The sequence below is a fragment of the Myodes glareolus genome, chromosome 15 (assembly GCF_982192425.1).
Source record: "Myodes glareolus chromosome 15, mMyoGla1.1, whole genome shotgun sequence".
In the NCBI taxonomy this organism is placed as follows: Eukaryota; Metazoa; Chordata; class Mammalia; order Rodentia; family Cricetidae; genus Myodes; species Myodes glareolus.
The window spans coordinates 42,009,439-42,031,256 of NC_142040.1; positions in this window are offsets into that span (position 1 = coordinate 42,009,439).

The window sequence follows — 21,818 nt, forward strand, 5'->3', positions numbered from 1 at the left end:
ATGACGAAGGACTGCGAGGGATACTATCACCCACTGATACAAGGGGTCGGATCTAATGAGAGTTTACCAAGGCCAGATGGACCGTGACTGAACGAGCATGTGATCCAACCAGATTCTCTGAATGTGGCCGGATTTTCTGAATGTGGCTGGCCTGCAGTCTTTCCGAGAAGCCATTGACAATGACACTGGGACTGGTTTCCTCTGCATATACTGGATTTTTGGGATCCAGTCTGTTTGGATGCTCACCTTCCTGGACCTGGAGTGAGGGGGGAGGAACTTGGACTTCCCACAGGGCAGGAGACCCTGACTTCCCTAGGGGACAAAGAGGGAGGAGGAGAGGGAGGGGGGGAGTGGGAGGGCGTTGGGAGGAGGGGCGTAAATGGAAACTTTTTATAATTTAATAAAATTACAAAAAAAAAATAAAATAAAATATATTGAGGAAATTAAAAAAAATGGGCATCCACATTCAGGTTCTTTTTATTCCCATGATTTAAAGCAGAGACCTTTAGACTGGCACCTCATAAATGGAGAACCCCCAAAGGAATGTCTTAGTTTGCCTTCTCCATTTGAGCAACACTAACAAATACCCAGTAAAGAAAAATTGGCAAAAATTTTTCTTAGTAGTGATTGGATGCAGTGGAATAATTTAAATGAACAAGAAAATAGGAAGTTAGAAATTGATGGGGCATGAAGGGCAGGAAGAAGGTGATGTAAGGTGGTCCTGATCTGAAAATATTGCTCATAGGTATGAAATTCACAAAGAATAAATTTCAAAATCTAAAAAGAAAAATAAATGTAATAAGTTTCCCTGTCTTCCATTGTTCTTCTAGAATGAGGCAACACAGTGAACTGCACCCTGTGGCACAGAGGTTGAATCTTCTGTCATGAAATGTATTATAATAAATATTTCTAGCCATGAAACTGTATGCAATGAACTCTTCAAACTTGTGTCATTTGTCCTGAGATTCACTACATTTGTTCTGTGTCCTGGAGGTTTTCTTATTGGCTTCTGACTAATCCCTACAAGCATTTTCACCTGCTCAAATGTTACACTGTTAATGTAACAGCAACCTCCTAAGAGATGAAGGATAACTTGAACTCATTTTTTCAAAGAGCGAAACAAACTAAATCACTTATTTTGAAAGAGGTAACATAAAGAAAATACAGGACTATACGTTCGAATTACAGATTTGTAATTTCCCATTTACAGAGGAATAAGGACAGTACGATACAAAAGATGGAATTTATCTATAAACTGTGAAATGAAAAGGTTGAGACTACTTGAATAAATGACTGCCAGTGAGTATGAGCCCGTAACTTCTCTTGTTCTCATTTGTGAACTTGGAAAGAAGGGTTGTAATTATACCGTTAGAATATTTCATAATTTATTGCAAAAAGTAAGCGACACATCCGACTGGTCTTATTTTCACCATTAAGATGTTTACATGTAGTGCTTACAATGGTATCTGGGATTTAGATGGGATTAATAAATGGCAGTGATGATGGTAAAGGAATAACATTTTCTAGGACAACCAATCATTAGCCAACACATGCTATTTCAGACAGAACCACCAGATGGGAGTATTTACCTTTGGAGCCACATCGTTTCTCCTCCACAGGCTGCTGGAGGAATTGTTATTTGTTTTTGTTCCCTGTCCTTACAGAAGTGATTTAGTCGCTGGAAGGGAGAGCATCTTTAAGTGTTGTGGGTGTGTATACACACGGCACACAAGTACTCTCCAACTTCCACACTACTGCAAGTCACAAACTTGTGACGTTGAACCCGTCTGTGAGTTTCTTATGAAAAGTTTGGAGGCCCCTTTGCTTCATTTCTTTGCCTGCACGATGCGTCTCATCTAGTGTGTTCTCTTTCAGGTTTCATATTTGTGCAGGAAATGAGAGTGAGAAATATATTTCAAAATTTTCACTTTGGCCGATGAAATCTGTGTTTAATTAGAATAGGTGGCACCATCTCAAATTGGAATGCCTTTTATAAATTGAAGTGTATGTAATTAGACAATGTAATTTTAAAAAGTAAGGAAACAAGAGCTCCGTATAGAAGATTAAAAAACTTGAAATGTATAGGATGAATAGTATATATATTGAGGAATATTGTATATTTTATCAGTTGTCATTCATTGCTCTCCTGATGAAGACTATGACAGGTACACATTCATTTTTCTAAATGAAAGGATGAATTAACTTTGGAAGATCAAAGTAGCTTCCAAACACTAATGAAGCTGTACTGCAGTCACTTTAACTTAGTATCCACAGTTGTAGTTGATGAGTACCCCCAAAAGCCTATTTCTTTTAGCTGAAATACATCTATCAGATATTCAAAAATAAAAGTCTGAAACACTTTGGAGACAGAAAGCAGCATAAATTCTGTCTCTTCGGCTTTCTGACTATACAACGGTACTGTTTTAGGTAATTATTAATGCTTTTAAGGCTACTTCCAGCTGTATGGTTCTCATGAATGATCTGCTTCACATGAGTCTAAAGTTTTCTCCGACTCTGGATGAAGACTGCTTCAATACAGAAAGGCAATGTGGGGCTGGAGAGAGGGCTCGGTAGTTAAGACCCACTTGCTCTTCTTTCAGAGGACCTATATTTAGTGTCAGCAACCATATGGTGGCCCACAACTACCTGTAACTCCAATTCAGAGAATCAGATCCCCACTCTAACTTCCTAGGGTCCAATGGAAGTAGGCACATATTGATAAATGTATGCAGGCATCCACACAAGCTTGTAAGGTAAAAATAAGCAAGTCTCTTTGAGAGGTGTATCTTTTGTCTTTGTTAAGTCAGAGTAGTCCCATCTCTACCTTCACCATAATGCTCACTGAGATGACCAGTATGTTCCTACTTGAAAAAAAAAACTATATCATAAAACACTTGAAAACTGATATGGCCTTAGTCTTCCCGTCTTCTCTTTTTCTCGAAGATCAGAGACTCAAAGGGTCAAAGGATGATATTATGCTATCACAGTGGCACAACTCCTGTCCTAGCCAAGACTCTAACCCTCCTAGTATGCACCTACGCTACTACTATCCTTCTCTGCTGCCTATCTGCTGGAATCAAGCTAATACCTTAAACATTTCTAGCATGGATTATGCGATTTTTCATGGGATCACTCAGCCCTTTGAAGAATATATCTTCTTGCTCTCATGGCATCACATTGTGAAAAATAGAAACACATTCTTCTCCATGTGATTAAGTATATTAAGGAATGCCTTCAATGCATGCCCATTACAAGAGATAATCTTCAAACGGTTTCAAAACAAAAATCCATGATTTTAGCAAATGTAACCCAGCGTCTAATTGCTTGAGACCATGTAACTCTATTCACTGGCTCAAATACCATACAAGATAGCATTTGGCAGGCTAGGAGTAGAACAGAACACCATGTCCCACTGTTCCAATTGAGAGTTATGATGATTTATTCTGCCCACACTCTATGGCATAGAGTCTTTGGGTCCTGATTGTGCACTTGTCAGTGTGTTGGAGCAGACCCAGAACCATATTCTGAAGAATTTCTCTCTTTATTTACCAATAGTGTTTTTTGTGCCCTACCCCAGTTCCGAGGTTGCGTAGTCATCTATTCAGCAACATCTTGATTAGGTGTTTTAATTACTATAGGAGGCCTAGTCACTGATTGTCAAAGAATGTGATTTTGCTCTTAATTAGCAGTACAGAATATCTGTAACAGCACTACAGGTTGCAATTTTGAATTTTATGCTGTTCAGTTCCTACCAAAGTCTTAGTTTTGAGAAATTATAATCAAGGAGGATTGACTAAAGGCTATGTAAAGCATGAAATTTATAAAAAAAATAGTTGTACAATCAGAATGCTACATATTTCTATTGTATAGTTTTAAGGCTCCTTTAGAATCAGTTTATTAATCAGTTGAGTTGCAGCTGCCATTTACTTGCATGGAATGAATAGATATCTAATGTTATCAAAGGGCCTTTGCTCAGAAGATGGTGACTTATATCTCCGAGGGTTCTTTTAGTGGGATTTCAGAGAAAAGAACTCTTTTCTATTCTTTGGTATCATGAAATCCACCCATTCAGTTTTCTCACCACAGAAAAAGATCACCATAGATTGGCATGCGTTCTATGTAATCCCATGGACCCAACCCATGTTCAATTCACAAATAGAGATTTAGTCCAATACCAGTGTGGTGTTGTTCCTATTCTTCCCTAAATGCCATCGCTCATTGTTTATATCCCCATTATGTATTAAAATACTTGACACACAAACTATACTAAAGGTCTGCTAAATGGTGAAATGACTTGAGGTATCTTTTGCAACAAATGCCACACATCATTCCTGTGTTAACATATCGTAAGGCAGCTGCCGAGGTCTGGACAGTTGTTTCTGAAAGCTTTCAGGCCTCTGGGTCATAGTGCTATTTTTTAATGCTAGAATAGCTGAGAGGTGCAGCAGAGGAGACTTCTTTGTTGATTCCCAGGCACACCTGAATCCAAGAGTTGATCCGTGTGATATCAAACTTTCTCTTATTATCTGCATGAATTGTTTTTACCTTCTGATGTAGTTGGTGATGTAGAGAACCGCTGACTTTTGGTGAGGATGTAGAGAACTGTTGAGGCTTGGTCGGTTTTCTGTCTTATTAAATGTCCCCTTTAGTGCATTGCCAACAAACTAATGATTTCTAAACACTGTGACTGTGTCGACAGAGGCGTGCTGTGGGAGGTTTGAGAGTTGGTGTAGTAAGTATTGACAATACCCTGAAAGTAACATTAAGATCTGCCTCCTCCAATAAATTTGAATCCCATTGACAGTGAGTCTGAGTTTCTTCTTCCTGTGATTGCAACATCTGTCATCTGTATATTGTCGTGTCTCAAAGAAACCTTGAACAAGTCTCAGTACTTAATGCACATCCCAGCACTTCTGATCCCGCTCCCTACCCTAACCTCTCTACCCCAGGAGCTGGTCCTTTCACCCCTTCCTCCAGCTTCTGGTTACTATATTACTTAGCCATTTTGGCATCTCTTTATCTTGATTCCCATGCACAGTCCTGGTCCTCTTGGCCTCTTCTCTCTTTTCTTCCTCTCTCATTGTCCTCCTCTTTCTCTCTTCTCATGGCCCAGTTCAGTTTAGACGTTTCCAGATGACTCTGACTGTTTTCTCTCACATATCTACAATAAAATCCTTCTCTTCAACCGCACTTCGGGGTGCCCACATGTTCTTATTTTCATTCATGTACGTCTACATCATTTATTATCATCTGATTTCCAGATGCCATGTTCCTGAAATGTTTTAAGCATTTCTGAAGAATATCCCTTGATTTCAACTTTGAAGACTTTAATAACTATCTCAAATTCCATAATATGGTTATTAATTGTGGAAATGATGCTGCATAGCTATTATAGTCATATACCATTCAGAAAAGTAAAAGAATAGCCTTTACAAAATAGTATTTGTTGATGTGTGACTCTGTATGATTTCTCTATTAACAGATGTTACAATGATTACTTTATGGATTATCATGCAGCCATTATTTTCCATCTCTTCAACATATTCTTCTATCTAAAATACTAGACACAATGCTCCTCTTGGGTGTTTGCAGGGTTGTTGTTGCCACTGTTACCTGACACCCAATCATTCTCTTGCTGTCACATTGCTCAATTTTGTCTTGAGGAAATGAATCGCTAAATAGTCCAGTGGTTTGAGCACTGTTCTTCTGATTGCAGTCTTAATTCTTAACTGATTGAACTCTCAACAAATCCCTTCTTCCTTCCACTCCAGATGTTAGTCAGGGTCAGCGGGATACAAGGAGAAATTATTTCATTTCTGAAACATTTTCTTTCTTGCCTTGGTTGATGTGGAATGGAAAAGCAAAATTTGAAAGTGCAGCATTCTCTTCCTATTTCCAGGGTAGTACACAGAGATGTTGCTAGGCATATTTGGAGAGATCAAGGACAGATGAGAACTGACTTTTTGTGATTCACTCAAGTTGTTAAACCAGACCTTTCCTGGTGTGGGAACTCCTTCTGTATATGTGTTGCTTTTATTGGTTAATAAAGAAACTGCTTTTGGCTAATGGCTTAACAGAGTAAAGTCATACTGAAAAAGATATATAGAGTAGGCACAGTCAGAGAGAAGCCATGTAGCCACCGGTGGGGACAGATGCCTCTGCTGGAGCCAGCTAAAACTTTGCCAGTAGGTCACAACCTTATAGTGATACCAGATTAATAGAAATGTGTTAACCAAAGATAGAAGAGCTATCTAGCAATATGCTCAAGTGATTGGCCAAGCAATGTTTTAATTAATATAGTTTCTGAGTGATTATTTCTGTTCTGAGCAGCTGGGAAGTGAACAAGCAGCCTCCACTAACATTTTTCAAATTCAGCATTACCTACTGATTTGTAGTGACTCCAGCCAATGATTTCCTTGGAAAATTATAAGCTATAGCTGACATTTCCTTGCCTCAGCACTTAAACAACAATATTTAAAGATTCCTGAATGCATCAGAAATGTTTTGTTTCTCACAATTTTCAGAATAGGAGAGTCATAGTTGAGATAATGTAGGAATAGTGGCAGGCAGCTAGAATCAATTTGTGAGGGTTAGAGACTATTTGGCATCTGAAAGATGATGAACTATAACTTCATTTCAGATAGTATTAATAGTTACCACTTTTGAACTTCTGAATTCTCCTTGGAATTGAGAAAAAATATTCTTCAAGATTTTGGTGAATGCTAGAATATCGCTTATCAGCTGTCTATAGAAGCTCCCAGTTAATCATGACTTATTGAGGAGATGTTGTATCCAGTGATTGAACTACTTTATCATTTCTAGCACTGAAAAGTAGAGTAGATATAGAATCTATCCCAGGTTAAGTGTTCTGCATAATTTATTTTGGTAATGTCTTGTGTTTATGTAATCCCCTCTTCAGCCACACCATGGTTCCTTGTCTTTTCCATTCATTTTATTTATGTTCCTTTAAAGATAGCAGTATACATGAACTATAATCTCAAGTGTTATATAATACTACATTATAGGCATTCTTAATAGCCAGGTGTAAAACACCTCAAAATTAGAAATATTTGGAGCCTTCACATGAAACCAGTAGTGAAAAATTTTGTACCTGGTCTTGTGTGATAGTAAAAGCATATGTGCAGTAAAACCTGTAAAATTACCTTGAGTGTAACATGAGGGGCTGGCTTGTTGGGGTTTCTGTCCCACCCGGTACCCCACAAGAAAATCACTCACAGGACTCCATAAGATTATAAACTGATTGGCCCATTAGGTCAGGCTACTTATTAGTTCTTATAACATATGTTACCCCATTATCCTTATCTACGTTAGCCACACGGCTCAGTACCTTTCTCAGCTGGGCAGGTTACATCCTGCCTCTTCGGTGGTCTGCGCAGGAGTGGTGGAGGGAGCTTTCTGCTTCCCAGAATATCCCCAGTCTCTTTGCTCCACCCCTACTTCCTGTCTGGCTTTCCCGTCTATACTGCCTGCCTGGCCAATCAGCGTTTTATTAAAATATGGTTAACAGAATACAGACAATTCTCCCACACCACTTGAGGATCTCTGTAGAAGATGCATATGAACATTAATTATGTCTCCTACAAAATATGTTGTAACATATGAGCAAATACTACAAAATCTGAAAACTTAAAAACCTGTAACATACCAATTTCAAACATTTTGGATGAAAGCTAATGTACAGTTTTGTTAGTAGTCAAAACCTATACTCTACTTTAGTGCCATAATGCTTTCTGCTCATAAATGTTTTTTACTAGTTTCAATAGCTTATGAATGCAGATATGACAATATAAATCAGTAAAACATAAACAGCCTTGGATTTTTATAGATATTCTAAAGGCATTTAATAAAAACAGAGGCTCAATCACACTGAGGTGGCTGAGAGCTGAGAAAATAGTCTTCACTAGCAAAAGGGACATCAATTAGTTATCCAGTACCAAAAGATCATTCCCAAAAACATACATACAAGCATAATTATATAATATATCTTCCTAAAAATGCAACCTGCTCAGTCTAAATAATTGCACATGTTTTTAAAAAGAAATTGATTAGGTCTTAGACTAGAATTCTGGAACATCGTTATTTTAGAAACACAACTCAAATCTTACAAAGACTTACCAAAAAGTTATGAAATGGAAGTCTGGTTCGTAGTCACCTGATGGGCACGGGGTAGCCAGGCAAATATTTAACAGGGGACCCGTTTAAGCAGTAGACATTCTCTACAGTGTTTGATTCTTTTTTTTTTCTTTTTTTTTTCTTAAATTATAAAAGTTTCCATTTCAGCCCCTCCTCCCAACACCCTCCCACTCCCCCCACTCCCTCTCCTCCTCCCTCTCCATCCCCTAGAGCAGTCAGGGTTTCCTGCCCTGTGGGAAGTTCAAGTTCCTCCCCCCTCCCTCCAGGTCCAGGAAAGGTGAGAGTCCAAACAGACTGGAGCGCCAAAATCCAGTATATGCAGAGGAAGCAAGTCCCAGTGTCTTTGTCAATGGCTTTTCAAAAAGGCTCCGGGCCAGCCACATTCAGAGAATCTGGTTGGATCACGTCCTCGTTCAGTCCCAGTCCAACAGGCCTTGGTGAACTCTCATTATATCAGTTCCCTTGTATCAGTGGGTGCTCGCATCCCTCGCAGTCCTGATTACTTTTTTAATTTTCTTCATCTTTCTGTTCCTCATTTGGACCGTGGAGTGCTCAGTTCGGTGTTCCAATATGGATCTCCATCTGTATCGCCATCCAAAGTCGGATGAAGGTTTCCTCTGCCCTTGCCTTCTTTGCTCACGTTCTCTTTCCTTCTGCCTCTTATTTGGACCTAGGGAGCTAGGTCCAGTGTTCCAACGTGGTTCTCCGCCTCCATCTCCATCCATCGCCAGATGAGGGTTCTATGGTGACATGCAAAATATTCATCAGTATGGTTGTGGGCCAAGGCCGATTCAGGCACCCTCTCCTCTGTCCAGAGAACCATCTGGGGATCTCTCCTTGGACCGGGGATCCCCTTTATAATCAAGTCTCTTGTAAACCCTAAAATGATTCCCTTAGTTGAGGTATATACTTGCCTGATCCCATATCCATCCTTCCTCCCTCCCCCCCATCCCAGTCCCCCGATCTTTCCCCAATCCTCCCCTACTCCCTTCTCTCTAACCCTCTCCCTTTCCGACAACCCTCCCACCCCCCCCCATGCACCCGAGGTTACCTGGGACTCTTGTCTATTTCCTACCTCCTGGCGGATAGCTAAATAATCTTCATCAGGTTCATCTTCTTATTTAGCTTCTCTAGGATCACAAATAATAGGCTCAAAGACCTTTAATTATGGTTAGAATCCACTTATGAGTGAATACATACCATGTTCCTCTTTTTGGGTCTGGCTTACCTCACTCAGTAAAGCGTTTTCTATTTCCATCCATTTGCATGCAAAATTCAAGATGTCATTGTTTTTTACCGCTGAGTAAAACTCTAATGTGTATATATTCCACACCTTTTTTAACCATTCTTCTATTGAGGGGCACCTAGGCTGTTTCCAGGTTCTGGCTATTACAAATAGTGCTGCTATGAACATAGTAGAACAAATGCTTTTGTAGTATGTTAAGGAATCTCTAGGGTATATTCCCAAGAGTGGAATTGCTGGGTCCTGAGGGAGGTTGACTCCCAGTTTCCTGAGAAACCGCCACACTGATTTCCACAGTGGCTGCACAAGTTTGCATTCCCACCAACAATGGATGAGTGTTCCCCTCATTCCACATCCTCTCCAGCATAGGCTATCATTGGTGTTTTTGAGTTTGGCTATTCTGACAGGTGTAAGATGATATCTCAAAGTTGTTTTGATTTGCATTTCCCTGATTGCTAAGGAGGTTGAGCATGACCTTAAGTGCTTTTTAGCCCTTCGAAGTTCATCTGTAGTGAATTCTCTGTTCAGTTCAGTACCCCATTTTTTTAATTGGGTTAATTAGAGTTTTAGTGTCTAGTTTCTTGAGTTCTTTGTATATTTTGGAGATCAGACCTTTATCTGTTGCAGGGTTTGTTTGACTCTTTAAAGCCTAGAACATAACTTGCAGTTTCTACTTGCTAATCAGAATCCATTTGACTTATACTCTAATATCCTATTTTAAAAGTAATTTCAATATTTTTTGTTTGATACTAATTATAGTTTTATGATGTAGTAAAATAGTCAGGGTAGAGAGGGCAACACCATGTGAAGCAGCATTTACTCATATTCCCGCTTTTCTGTGTCATATTCTTTGTCTACATAGAAGAGGTTTTCCATCCTGTGTCTCAGGGAAGACTCCTTCTCTGAAATTTTATTGTAACACTGCACACATTATTGACTCATTGCGACTATAAACCAAATGTGTATACATACTAAGCCCTCAAAAAGTTGAAGCAGTGTAATTTAAGTACTCATAAAAATTACATGTATTTCTGCATATTACATAAACAGAAACACTTTGGTCCAAATCATCCCTTCATCTTTGGTCTCCTTCTCCTTGTTCACAAAAGAACACTGATTCTTAGCAATGTGACATGCTAGTGTGGGTTCTGATGTCATTTGGGTTGAGATCAATGTGGAGAGACATGAATTACTTTCTAAACATCATGAAGTACAACCATGCCCATCACGAGTGTTACCACTTCCTAAGGTAGACATCATGGAAGTGCCCCAGTGCCCATGGAAACAGAAAGCCAGATCTTGTCAAAATGTCTGACAGGCAGACCTCCCCACTGTTCTTCACTCCCCTCTTCTGGGACCCTTGCTCTATGTTCCCTGTTACTTATTTCTGTCTGGCACCTAGTTGGCTTCTTCCTTTTTCCTCATTTGAAAGATGATATGAAGCCCCATAGCAAAGGAATTAGGGAAGGGAACCAGTCAGTTGCATTTCCTCATAGGGATTGAAACTTAGGATAAAAACACTCCTCTTGACCCATGCAAGCATAGAAAGTATGACTGAAATTGTTTTCATGACAAGTTGTTATGACTCTTGCAATTTTAAATTAAAAATACATTTGCTTTTAATGATGCGAGAGGGCACTTAATGACTTAGGAATGGATCTTATGTAAAACCACTTGTTCAGCTCAACTAACTCATGGGTCCTAATGGCTCATGAGTGTCCTTTTAAATTCCTATTAAGATAAATGAGACCAAATGGCATATTTCACTACGCTGCCTAAATTGGTCACGTTTTTCTACATATTGCCTGACTCTTTTAATATCATAAAATAGGTTACAAAGAAATGACATAAGCAAGTACTTGTGCCCAGAATTTATCATCTTATGATAGATAGCATGGCCTTCTTTTAACAGAAAAAGGAAGTCAGCAAACAGGCAGACACAGCAAGGTCTCTCATTTCTCTCCTTCTTGCTTTTCACTGCTCGCTGTTCCCTGGGCTCCTAAATGCCCCAGGTTGACATGCAGAGGAGCAGCCCAAGAGACCAACTCTTCCTGGAGCTCATTTTGCCTTGGTTTGTCATGCCATGGTATTAATAAACGACTCCCGAGAATGCCATCAAGCCTGAAAATATATCTAAACACGCAGAGCAAAAGAATATGCAAAAATGTATATTATTTGTATGGTTCGGCACCATGGATCATATACTTAGCCTCATTTTCCCCGTGGATACTTAAGGTGAAACCTATTTCTTGGATGTGCCTTGCAAGTTAGACAGCCCCACCTCAGACTAATTACTGCATTTCTTTCTTGGTATTTTGTCTTTGACTCCTCTTTTATATCCCTTTAAATGTTAAAGGAATGGCAGTAATGATGCAGAACTTGCCCCTTCTTGTAAAACCTTAGAGACTGAAAGTAGAGAGAACTGAAGCCAGAAGCATCCTTAAAAGCCTTGCCCTCTGCCACTGATTTCTACATAGGAGGAAACATGACTACGTTAGCAGTCAAGGGACTGATGGAAAGCTTAAAGTTGATGGAAAGCTGGCACCTTTCCAGTTCACGGAAATTATGCCCTTTGTCTCTGTACCCTGTCTCTTGTACTTAGACACTTGATTATCTTCTCCCCAAAACTTAGCATGAATAATCTTGAAATTCCTGTGGAAAGGACCTTGGACTATTTTTTTCTCATGGCCACATCTTCCTTCTTTCTTTCCCATACTAGTACGTGTTATGTATCCTTTTATCATGAGTTGGTCCAGAGAAGAAAGGACCTGTGAACTTAATGACAGATGTGTGCCCAAAGTAAGGGTGGGCAGCAAAATCTCCCAGCTCCCAGGTACACTTGGGATGTCACACTGTTTTTCAGAAACTCCATCAGAATGCTTTCAGTTCATTTCTTTCCTCATTTTTTCTCCTCCATTGTATTCTAGAAACTTCTTTGTTATCCATAGAGGTTAGTGCTAATCTCATAATGATTTCCTGTGATGGTATAGAGGTAATTCTGAACACTCATTCAGACTATATTGAAAAGATATGGAAATAGTGGACAGGTCTTTCTCATTCTTGATTTTAATGGTATTGCTTCACTTTCTTCTCCTTTTAGGATAACATTGGTCATACACAGACTTTGCTGAGCTATGCTCCCTGTAGTCATATTCTTTTTAGCACTGTTGTCATGAAGTCATATTGCTGTTGTTGTTTTTTTTTGTGACCTTCCCTTCATCTATTAAAATATCATGTGATTTTTTTTGTCTTTTTGTCTATTTACTAATTTGTTACATTTATTGAATTATATATGTTGAACCAGCCCTACATCTCTGGGATAAAGTTCACTTGATTTTAATATGCGGTCTTTCTGATTTATTCTTATATTCAGTTTGCAACTATTTTGTTGAAAGATTTTTATCTGTGTTTATCAGGTATATTGGCTATATAATTTATTTTGCTGTTGTATCCTTCTCTGACTTTACTATTAGAGTCATAATGGTTCTATAGAAAAGGGTTTGGAAGTCTTCCTTCTATTTCTAGTCTTTAAAAATATAATTTGATAAGTAGTACTTGTAGATCTTTGGAGGTCTGGTTGAATTCTGCTGTGATTGTGTCTGGATTTGTCTTCAGGGCCAAGCAGAGTCCCAAGCAGGGCATGTTGTCTATGTTTTCAATATTGTAAGTATTCTACGTTAGGCCTCTTATATCTGGATGGGGATCCTTTTTTCTAGATTTTAGAAATTTTCTCCTGAGATTTTATTGAAATTCATTCTATGAACTGGTACTGCTGCTTCTTCTATGTCCATGAGAAATTATGATTAATTTTAAAATTAGATTTATTTATTCGTTCATCATTTAAAACAATATTCAAACTGAACATATACTTAGTATTTGGAGTTTGACACATGGAAAAATTAAATTAGTCGAAAAGTTTGTAAACCAATATGGTCCTTGTGATGAGCTGATATTTGAATCAGAAATCTGTGAACCAACATGAAAAGCTTATCATTACCAATAGTGATCATCTTCAGTCACCATACCAACAAAATTTATCTAGAATTAGGAAAGTCAGATTTGTCCCAGGAGTCTGAAGTGTCAGGGTGAGGAATCATTTTGGAAACCCTCTAAATTGATGCATCATACAGCACTTTCCCAGCAGAGGTGAGAGGAATAGAGATAAAACCAGAGAGACCACTTCAATGGCTTTAAAACTCTCAGGGTCTTTTGTTCCTGTACTTTTATTAGGTTATGAAACATATTCTTTCCATTGGTTGGAGAAAAGAGTGTCTAAATCATTCAAATAGTGCATTGATACAACTGTCTTACTCCATTTATCCGTTTGCCTGAGCAAGAAAAGCCTTGTGATTTTAACTGTTGCCACTGCCTGAAAGCCTTCATAACTTATGAAGTGCTCGCAGCATATTAATATCCACTAATGCTCACACAAAAAGAGAGGAAACATTTTCTCATTCTGATGGTAATATGGTAAATTACCGGAAACGGCTTTATGTAGCATCTAGTGATCAAAATATGTTATATCTTCATTGTTTCCCCTCACTTCTCTTTCATCTTTTTGCTTATTAAGAGACAGAATGGGCTTCTGTGAGACTCATGACTATGGAATTGTTTCACTTTTCATTAATTCTGGTGTGGAAAGTCTTAGCAATAACCGAGGGAGCTGAGACAGTATGTGAAACTTAATTTTAGCAAGACTTAGCTAAAGTCCAGATGAAACCTGATTTCATATGTTTTTTTTTTATCTATGAGATTTTTATCCTTGATCATTTTGAGGTGTATTTTCTGAAAGCAAATCAATCCCTCCTGAGCTCTCAGTCTGCTGAAGCATGAATAATACACTCATAGGCAGAGCTTGCCCCGAAGATGCAGGTTAGGTTTCTTCCACATAGAAGGTAGTCAGCCTTAAATTAACACAAAGGCAAATAGACATTATGAGGCTTATTTCCAAAGCTCTCATGCTAAGTTTGTTTGTTTGTTTTTTTTTTTTAGTAAATTTTATTAAATTATAAAAGTTTCCATTTCCGCCCCCCCCTCCCAACACCCTCCCACTCCCCCCACTCCCCCCCCTCCTTCCCCTCCGTCCCCCAGGGCAGTCAGGGTTTCCTGCCCTGTGGGAAGCTCCAGCTCCCTCCCCCTCCCTCCAGGTCCAGGAAGGCGAGCGTCCAAACAGACTGGATCCCCAAAATCCAGCATATGCAGAGGAAACAGGTCCCAGTATCATAGTCAATGGCTTTTCAGAAAGACCCCGGGCCATCCACAGTCAGAGAATCCGGCCAAATTCCGAGAATCTGGCTAGATCACGTCCTCGTTCAGTCCCAGTCCGGCTGGCCCTGGTAAACTCTCATCAGATCCGTTCCCTTGTATCAGTGGGTGATAGCATCCCTCGCAGTACTGATTTAGTTTTTCATGTTCCTCCTCCTTCCGCTCCCCCTCCGGACCTCGGGGGGCTCAATCCGGTGCTCCAATGTGGGCCTCCGACTGCATAGCCGTCCTTCGCCAGAGGAAGGATCTATGGTGATAAGCAAAATATACATCAGTATGGTCATGGGCCACGGCCGATTCAGGCACCCTCTCCTCTGTCCAGAGAGCAATCAGGGGGATTTCTCCTTGGACCTGGGATCCCATATATAATCAAGTCTCCTGTAAACCCTAAAATGGCTCCCTTAGTTGAAATATATTGTTCCCTGATCCCATATTCATCCTCCCTCCCTCCCCCCCCATCCCCGGCCACCAAGCTTTCCCCGTTCCTCCCCTACTCCCTTCTCTCTAGTCCTCTCCCCCTCCATCGACCCTCCCACCCCCCCATGCACCCGAGGTTACCTGGGACTCATGTATATTTCCTACCTCCTGGTGGATAGCTAAATAATCTTCATCAGGTTCATCTTCTTATTTAGCTTCTCTAGGATCACGAATAATAGGCTCAAAGACCTTTAATTATGGTTAGAATCCACTTATGAGTGAATACATACCGTGTTCCTCTTTTTGGGTCTGGCTTACCTCACTCAGTAAAGTGTTTTCTATTTCCATCCATTTGCATGCAAAATTCAAGATGTCATTGTTTTTTACCGCTGAGTAAAACTCTAATGTATATATGTTCCACACCTTTTTTAACCATTCTTCTCTCATGCTAAGTTTGAACAAAATAATGAGGGTGGGTAGGAGGTGAGGCACCATAGAAAGGAAGTTACATGAGCAAAGAAAGGCAAAATACTTACTCTTTTATCTATCTACATTGTCTTCTGTCAGACCACTGTTGGGATCATAGTATAAAGACTATTGGAAACACAAAAACACTGGAGTTACTAAACTCTTGGCATCTGGAAGATTGAGATTATGTAGCCAAGGTGGAGAACAGAGGGTGTCCTTTTCTTCCTTCATGAGTCTATAGGTAAAAGAACCTATTCTTAGATTTCTTAGAATTAGAATTAGAATTCTTTGAATTGATTCAACCATTCTGACACACCTTCATTCAGTAGGCATATAGGGAGTGTTCAAATCACAAGTTGCAAATTTCAGTACTACAAGGAAGAGGTTTGTGCTTCAAAACATGAAATAGGCCCAAAGTGGCAATAATAAATTAGGACTAGCAACTGATACTCAACCCCAGGTTCAAGGAAATAGGAATACGCAATCCTGAATTCTAAGACCGACCCTTGAAAGGGAGCATTTAGCCTAACTCAAATTGTTCAATGCATCGTGTACAGACATATTCAGCGAGGCAGATTCTTATTGATAAAATATCTGGAAATTTGGATATAATATAAAATCTCTTGAAGAAATCTGATAGATAAATAGATTTCTATTTCCAATAGATGCAAATCTCTCATTTCAATCTGTTGGCACAATATGTGCCACAGTACCAGCATCAATATGTAGGTGTGGGGCACTTACTGCCTGATACTGACGATAGTAAGTATCAGCCCACAAATCACAATCCAAGGCAGGCTTTCAGGGCAGGTCACCTTTCTTCGTGTAGCATGGACCCTGTCTGAAGACTATATTTGAACATTTTTAAAATGCAAATTAACCAATCCCTGTAGTGGTTATGAATGATGGAAGTTCCTAACAGTCTGAGCTCACAAACTGTGGTAACGATTTAAGATAAAAAGTAATGCCTCTTGAATACAGCTTATTAGATTATGTGGAAAATACGATGCTTCTCCATTTCCAACCAAATTTCCTATCTTTTAAAAAAATTATTTGTTGCAAACATGACAAGTGCACCTTGGAGCCATGTTTGTCATTCTAAAAATATTTATTGCTGTAATGTAAAGTTAACTGCATGTTTGGGGAAAATGTGACCTTCTGTCTCTGTGACATGCACCATCAACTTGAGATAATGAGAGAAAGGGGCTGGGATCATTCCCAGTGAGACTCAGAGGTTAAAAGAGTACATCTGTAGAAAACATCTAAGCAAAGCAGATCTTCCTCCCTGGAGCCCCAATTTGTTACCAGGATTGTGTTATCCTGCTGGCTTCATGGTGCCCTATAAGCTTCTAGCTCCCCTTTCTTTCTCATAGTAAAACACAGTCTAGTTTAAACAATTCTTTTTTTTAATTGATTTTTTACTGAGCTCTACAGTTTTTTTTTTTTTGCTCCCCTCTGACTCACCGCTCCTGTTCAACCTTCTCCCAAGGTCCCCATGCTCCCAATTTACTCAGGAGATCTTGTCTTTTTCTACTACCCATGTAGATTATATAAATCTATGTATGCCTCTCTTAGGGTTCTCAGTGTTGTCTAGGCTCTCTTGGATTGTGATTTGTGGGCTGGTTTTCTTTGTTTTATGTTTAAAAACCACTTATGAATGAGTACATGTGATAATTGACTTTCTGGGTCTTGGGGTTACTTCACTCAAAATAATGTTTTCTAGCTCCATCCATTTGCCTGCCAAATTCAAGATGTCATTATTTTTTCTTCTGTGTAGTACTCCATTGTGTAAATGTATCCATTTTCCTTGTCCATTCTTTGGTCAACGGGCATTTAAGTTGTTTCCAGGTTCTGGCTATGACAAGCAATGCTTCTATGAACATAGCTGAGCACATGTTCTTGTGGCATGATTGAGCATCCTTTGGATGTATACCTAAAAGTGGTATTACTGGGTCTTGAGGAAGGTTGTTTCCTAATTTTCTGAGAAAAAGTCACATCGATAGTGTAGTTTAAATAATTATAAGAAAGCTTTTGAGAAGTTAACATTTTAATGTTAAATTTCAGTAATTTTATAACTCAATGAACAAGAAATATGAGGACAGGGTGCAAAGAGTAAAGCAATCAGTGATAAGATGACTTTCCTGACAGCACAGGACAGACGAGGCCAGGCATAAAGTGGTGGGCCACATTCTAGTATGCAGACAGAATAGAAAATTAAAGCTGAGAACAATGTTGTAAAGAGGGAGCCACTTGTTCATCCCAGCCACCCAGAACTGAAATAATCACATTGAAACTGTATTAATTAAATTACTGCTTGGCCCATTAGCTCTAGCTTCTTATTGGCTCTTACATATCTTACATATTAATTTAACCCATTTCTATTAATCTGTATCACCACGTGGCTGTGGCTTACTGGTTAAAGTTTTGGCATCTGTCTCCAGAGGGGCCACATGGCATCTCCCTGCCTCGGCCTTTCTTTCTCCCAGCATTCAGTTTAGTTTTCTCTGCCTACCTTATAGTTCTGCCCTGCTGTAGGCCCAAAGCAGTTTCTTTATTCATTAATGGTAATCACAGCATACAGCAGGAAATCTCACATCAAGAAAATCTGTGTCCAGATCTCTCTTCTAATTGTGAGGGAATTCTGAAGAGGGTAGCACATCATCCATAGACAGGTTCTGCTCAGTGGCAGGGAGGAGACTGACATGAAAGGTAGGAAAGGCAGGTGGTCATTTATATACCTGACTAGTATGGTAGTAACTCATGGGTAGGGTTCTAATTCTTCTTTATTGTAAATGATCAAACCAGTTTGGGGATTGGAATAATCAGAGGTCATTGGCTTCAGAGGACAATATAGAAACCACGGTGAAGTAGAGTGAGATAGTTCAAAACCCTGAATTTGATTCCCCAGGATCTGAAAACAGGAGAGAACAATTGCATTTATATTGATGGAGACCAAAAATATTGGCTTCCATTGACCAGTTGCTAAAAGTTAAGGTAGTGCTTTGTATATTGTCTACTGAAACAGTCCCAGGTATCTCCAAATGTTGCCTTGTTTTAAAAGGTCTTTGAAGATATAAGAAACATAAGGATTCCAAGATAAGATAATTCTTTAATTTGAATAAGCTCTAAATCTGATAAGACTTGTCGTAATAATTGAAAAAAAATGAGATATCTAGACACAGGGAGACAACATTCTGTGAAGATAGAGGCAGAAATTAGAACCACACAGCTACAAGTCAAATATCACCAATGTCTGTTGGAGGCACCACAACCTACCTGGTGATAGGGCATACTGTGACACCCCCCAATCAACCACCAAGATCTTCCTTCCTGCCTGCAATCCTAGCCCCTTCCTTTTTGTCTCTCTCCCAAAGAGGTACCTGCTGCTGCCATGGATGGCTCCTCTCCTCCCTCCCACCCCAGTTCTCTTTCTCTCTCTCTCTCTCTCTCTCTCTCTCTCTCTTCCTGCCCCTCTGCTCTTTCCCCTTCTTCCCTTTTCCCCTTTCCCTTCTATAACCCACTAAATAAATATCCAACCTCACTCTGCATGGCATGCCTATCCTTTTCAGTCTCTTACCTGCCATGTGGCTCCCTGCCTGGGACTTAATACTTTTAGTCTCTCATCTACCATGTGGCTTTGTGCCTAGGACCTGTTGGACCTCATGGTCTGCAGGTTATTTGGGAACTCCCTGCCTGGGACTGACTGCCTTCGGGGCCCATTGTGGTCTTGGCCACTGCCTGCTGCTGCCACTCGGAAACCTGCAGCATTTTATTTTTACCATTATACTTACAACAACCTTGATTTTGCCTTTCTAGCATCCAGAACTAGCAGAAAACACATCCCTGTTGTAGTGAGCCCGGTGGTTTTGTAGTGTTTGTCACAGTAACCTGAAGACCCAAATAGTTACCCAGGCCCTCTAAAGCTCTGGGGATGAACTAGAAATGGAAATATCTTAGGATTAGAATCTTATATAGTGCATTTAACCAGGGAATATAAATTGTCAAAGCTTTTCTACTGTAGAATTCGGTCCAATATTGATTCAAATTTTAATTTTTCTATAAGCTCATTCATTCTTTCTTCAGTACAGTACAACCCATTAAATATTTGTCAAAACAATATTCTGTGCAGGTCAGTATTCTTGAGGTCCTTGAGAATACATGATTAATCCAAAGGAAAAGACAGATTTTCTGCCTGCATATATACTTGGTTACATGGGAAGGAGATTTTGAAAATTAATCCAATAAATCCATAATTATAGGTGACAAAAATGTTGGTGACACCTCAACATTTTTTCCTATAGCCCCTGTTACTTCATTTTATTCTTAATTATAATGGCCATTACTTGTTATATAGAATAAGGGAGAAGACAAATTGAAAATGAATCTATATAAATGAAATTATGTTACTGGCAGGACCCCTGTTGGATGCCACCTTGATCATGACTGGTTACATCTACATTTGAGCTTTGAATTTGCACTTAATGGAGAATCAAAGCAGTTCAATTCCCAGCACAGCGTTGTGCTGTCACTTGATACATAATTGAAAATAAATAACCTCAGTGGCAGCCCCAAGCTTAGAATACTTAATGTCCTTTCCCTGGCAATGCAAATTGCTGTAGAGAGAGCTGAAAAACTGATTGTGTTTTTGTATAGAGGATGTAGATGTACAACCATTGTGGACAGGCTTTTCATGTCGGAATGCAAAAGCATATCAAAGCCCGGGAATAAATACAGTGTGTGTGTGTGTGTGTGTGTGTGTGTGTGTGTGTGTGTGTGTGCTATTTTTATATTTTCCTGATTATCATTTTGATGTAACTAAACTATTACTGTAGTCTGACTTTTTTTCTTTTGAGCTTACACTGTGACATTTGTCCACATACCCAACTACTTACCTCTTGCTTAGAAGGAGATGAGAGAGATTTTGTTCTTTAACCCCCATATCTTTTGTGAGAGCAAAGAACTTTAAAAAATAATAAAAAGGAATCAGCTAGAAGTCTTTATGGGCAGGGAGTCAGGATGGCTGGTTTACTTTGCAAGATTAGTCTGTATTATAACAACCTTATAGCTCCAGCCATGAAAAAGGAATGGGGTGGGGTTATCCTAATGTCCACCTCACTGCAGGTAACTTTTGCAGCTCAGTGTGGAGTAATCTGGGAAATACAGAGGATGGTGTTTATCCAGAAACTGCATAAGCAAGAAACGGTTGGTTTAACTGTTATAAGATGCTCTAGTACTGCAAATAGTCTCAACGCCATGGGTCAGGATGCAGAGGCAATTAGGAAGAAGTCACCTTGGGTTTTTTTTTTCCATATTTGAGACTGTCTCAGCAGAAAAAAAACTGTGTTTACAGAGTGTCAAATTCTGTGGAAGACCCATCTTGGCTGAAGACAATGCTAGAACAGGGGAACAGAGAACACCCACTAAGTCCCCACAGCATCCCTCTTAGTGAATTCAGCTCAGAACTCCTCCAGACCTGAAATGAATAACTTAGAAAGCCCTTCAGACTACCTGTCCAAGCCCTGGGATCATAGAAGAAGAATTTGTCTGACATTTGCAGGTGGAGTTGGAACAGACAAAAGTAAGAGGAGGGAAAGAAGGCCTCTAATACTGCTTTCAGGCCTTGAGTTTCAAACTTCAGACAAAAAGAGGTATAATTTAAGATCAGCTTTGACATTTATGATGAAATGAAAACCATCAAAATTCTGATTTGAGGCCATTTGAAGTCATAAACACTTGCAGAAATTGCCTATTTAATTCATGAGTCTTCAGAATTTTTTTTTTGAGATAGTAAGATACATCAACCACTGAATAATGTTTAATAGGATGAATTGGAGAGAAAAAATTATTTTGATTCCAGGTCCATTACAGACTGCTGTGGTTATTCTTGTTTGTCAACTGAGTATAGCTCTTATTAACTATTGTTTGTCAACTGATTATAGCTGTTATTAACTGAAAAGAAGCAGCTGGGCACACCTGCGAGGGATTAATTTTTTTCTTAATTAAATCATCTGAAGCGGTAAGACCTACTTTTAATCCAGAACTTTTGGGGTGGGAAGATCCAGCTGTAATCTGGGCCACACCCTCTTCTGGAAGCCTATATGAAGGACGTGGAAGAAGGAAGCTTGCTATCTGCCTGCCTGTTATCACTCTCGCTAGCAAGTCCACCCCTCTATTGGTCCTAAAGCTTACTTCTCTGAGATTCTGAGCTCTACTAAAGACTAGCTAGACATCTAGTCACAGGGATTGAACTATGTAAAAACTACTGAACAAC